At 46.5% G+C, this 3,987-nt stretch overlaps 1 pseudogene across 1 annotated transcript; it reads right to left on the bottom strand.

The window, feature by feature from the left end:
• Nucleotides 1–1,736: 1,736 nt before the first annotated feature.
• LOC308516115 (large ribosomal subunit protein eL42-like) lies at nucleotides 1,737–2,051 on the bottom strand (annotated as a pseudogene). Its single transcript has one exon. The product of its transcript is annotated as a large ribosomal subunit protein eL42-like (transcript).
• Nucleotides 2,052–3,987: the final 1,936 nt, after the last annotated feature.

Below are 3,987 nucleotides of genomic sequence, written 5' to 3'. Positions count from 1 at the left end.
GAAGAAAAGAAAAGCTATTGCTTCTCAAAACTCCACAGCTTAAGAAGTTTGGATCCACCTACACCAAAGTGAACTCAATTTTTCTATCACCTGAGTCAGTGAAGGGGGACTAGTCTTTCATTTGAATGATTATTTTAATGATGCTCTAGGGGTTAAAAAAGCAAAAGTTTGTTATCTTGGCATAGATTATCACAAAAAAAGGGGAGGGGAGTACTCAATATGTCAAAATGAGACCTTTAGGAAAACAGTTATGCAACCCAGGCTCACAAGCCGGTGATATTTGCAGTGAAAGATGTCACAGTCAAGGGGATAAAAATAATAGCATTTTGGTAACAATATTCCATTTAGATCATCACACTTCCTAGGCCTGCTCCTGTCAGCCCTCGCTACTGCCCTAAATGCCTTTTTCTTCTAGACACTCCCTGGTCCCCCTCCTGCTTCCCTCTCCTGCAACCCCTCCCTCCCACCCCAACTGGCCTCCCAGTTGCCCTCACTCCTCATCTTTCCCAGTTGTTCTGGAGCCCTTCTCTCCTTACAGCCTCTTCTCTGAAGGTTGCCTCCACTTCCTGGACTTCAGTAAAACTTGACACTCCCCTGAGGACCCTTTTTTTTTAAGTGAACATATCAAGACTTTATCCTATCTAATAATAGACAAACATGGTAATTGACCATACCTCCGCTACACTTCCCATTGGCTAATCAGCAGGATATGCCAATTAACTGCCAACAAAGATGGCGGCTGGAAGCCACGCAGCTGAAGCGAACATGAGGCTTGCTTGCTCCAGTGATGGAGGAAGCCAAGGTTCCCCACCTGCCGCAGCCCAGCTCTGAGCTCCAGAAGCAACAATGTTTCAATTATAGAAGCTAAACAAACCCCAAATACCTGCTTTTAGCCAGCCATGGCCTCAGAGCTGAAGCCGGGCCTCAGAGCTGGAGCCGGCTCTCAGCTTCAGTGACAGCCATAGAAGGTAAATAAATCCCAGAATAAAAAATAAAATTTAAAAAAAAAAGAGGCTGGGAGCTTCAGTCGCCTGCCAGTCTGAAAACGGCCCTCAGCCCCTCACCCAGACTGGCCAGGCACCCCAGTGGGGACCCCCACCCTGAAGGGGGTGTGACCATCTGCAAACAGCCATCAGCCCATCATCCAGGCTGGCTAGACACCCAAGCGGGACTCCCACCCTGATCTGGGACACCCTTCAGGGCAAACCAGCCAGCCCCCACCCATGCATCAGGCCTCTATTCTATATAGTAAAAGGGTAATATGCAAACTGACCCTAACAGCAGAAAGGCTGGGAATGACTGGTCACTATGACACACACTGACCACCAGGGGGCATACGCTCAATGCAGGAGCTGCCCTCTGGTGGTCAGGGCACTCTCACAGGGGGGAGCTCTGCTCAGCCACAAGCCAGGCTGCCAGCTGCCAGTACAGCGGTGGTGGTGGGAGCCTCTCCTGCCTCCTCAGCAGCGCTAAGGATGTCTGACTGCAGTTTAGGCCTGCTCCTCGCTGGCAAGTGGACATCACCCTAGGGCTGCCGGGCTGCCAGAGGGATGTCTGATTGCCAGCTTAGGCCCAATCCCCCGGGGAGCAGGCCTAAGCCAGCAAGTGGTCATTCTCCGAGGGGGTCCCAGACTGCGAGAGGGCACAGGCTGGGCTGAGGGACCCCCTACCCCCAAGTGCACAAATTTTTGTGCACTGGGCCTCTAGTTGTCATATAATAAAACAAAATATGAAGCTTAGAACTGGGTCACTTGACCTTTTCTCTTATTCTCCCAGTTCAAAATGCTTGTATCTCTTCATAGCCAGCGTTCTCTTAGATCTGCAGGTAGGCTCAACGCATTCAAGCCTCAGCACAATCTTCTTTGTAGTTTTAGCCTTTTTTTGGAAAATTGGCTTAGTCTGCCCACCATAGCCACTCTGCCTCCTGTCATAACGCCGCTTCCCCTGCACATACAGAGAAGCCTTGCCCTTCTTGTACTGTGTTATTTGTGGGGTTGATGCTTGCCACACTCCTTACAGAAAGTTCGGCGGGTTTTAGGAACGTTCACCATGTTTGTGAGCGTTACCGGCAGGGAAAAGTAGAGGACCCTTCTTTACCTGAAGAAAAAGGTTGCACATTTTTCCCAGGTTACATAGACTACAAAGAGCTGAGATGTTCTCATTTCCCACTTCTGTACCATTGCGTCTTTCCATCTCATACAAAAATCTGTCCACCAAAATGTATGGCCTCCAGCTATTGTTAACGTTTACCATTCTGTGGCCATGATGTAGTCAATGTCCCAGACTTCCAAGGGTTAGGCACCAGGCTTCCTGTTTCCTCTCTGCCTCATCCCACACCATTCCGGATGACTTCAATGTTGCTGAGGAAAACCCACCCGTCACCTTTGCCACAATTGCTAACAGCTTTTACTTCTACTCATTTTTGGCCATTTCTTCCACAGTTACACATCAGGTCATTTTACAACCCAGAACGCTATGGTCCTATCCTCATATTCCATTCTCAGGACCTTTCTTATCCTTGCTCCTTTTTCCCCTCCTACTTGCTCAAGATTAGTAATGCCTGGCTCACCCCTACTCTTTCTGACAGACAATAACCCCACCAAACTGCCTTCCCTAGCCTTTTGAGACCCCAAGGTGCATCATCTCAACTATGCTCACCAGCACCATTAACTCCCTGGACTAATCCTTTAGCCATGCCTACTTGGCAAACCTCCAAACTAGAATAGGACCCTTGCCATCTATCTTCTCTGCTCTTTTACTGTGTCTTTTAGACCAGAGTTCATACAACTATGGAAGGAGAGCCTTTGGAAACTTATGGTTCACCACCTCACCAGTGGCCTCATTCCCAACACTCACCAAGGCTATTCCACTATTCCAGTCCTCTCCCACACGGTCCCCTCACCCCCAAATTGATAACTGCTTCTTACTTCACCATAGGTTTAAACTATCAGATGTTTCTTTCCCCTCCGCAGCCATTTCCCTTATCCATATGTGTATACCTAAGTTCCCTTCTAGCTCAGAGGAGGTGCTATTCCTCTTCCCAAGGGCTCTAAAGAACCTTCTTTCCAAGTCATCACTTCATTCCCATTCTCTGCTTTGGACCAAATGCTGCCTGACCTCCACTCCCTTTGCTCCATTAAAATTTCTCTTACTAAAGTAACCAATGATCTAATAACCAAATCCAAGTCAGTTTTCTAGTATATTTGATACTGATCATTCCTTTTCTTGAAATTCTAGTTCACCTCTTAGACTTTCATTTTCTTACTCTTGTTCATTTGAAAGTTTCCTCTTCTTGTTATTCACCAGAATTCTGCCCTTCCTTCTCTTTTCATCCACATATTTTCCCTACATCAGCTTCTACATGCCCGTGGCTTTTTCCATCACCCACAGTGGTGGCACCCCACCTTCCACTTTCTCTTGCATGAATTTTTTTAAATGGTTGGTTAACTGGTCTCTGCTGTGAGTCTCCATTTGACAGCCCTCCATTTTCCAAACCTATCCTACATATTGCTGCCAAAGTTGTCTAATAGAGGATTAGTGGTTCTCTTCAAAATCACCTCCAAACTATCTTAAACCAGACTTACGGGCTCCACTGAGAGTTTTCTGACTCAGTAGGTTTGGGGTAGGGCTCAAATTTTCCATTTCTAACAAGTTCCCGGTTAGATGATGCCAATGCTGCTGGTCGGTAACTCTTTCAGAACCCCTGACCTGAGAATCCGCTGGGTTATAATTTCTCAGCCTAAAATCTTTCATTAGCTGTCTTCCGCCTATGAAAAGTTCCCAGACCTATCTGCTTAAAAATTACCTGTGTGTGCACCACATTGCCAGCAATGGGATGTGTCACGACAGCAGATGTCAAGAGTTAAGCTAATATTTTTCTCTAAAGTACACCTGAAATGAAAAATCTTTAGCATATACCATTTGTAAACAAAATTGCACTTGATTTTACTTTTTAAAATGATCTGAATTACACTGTAACAGTTTCTT

This window comes from Myotis nattereri (assembly GCF_964212035.1).
Source record: "Myotis nattereri genome assembly, chromosome: 3".
Lineage (NCBI taxonomy): Eukaryota > Metazoa > Chordata > Mammalia > Chiroptera > Vespertilionidae > Myotis > Myotis nattereri.
Note: the sequence above shows the minus strand (reverse complement) of the source record. Positions and strands in the feature narration are given on the sequence as shown.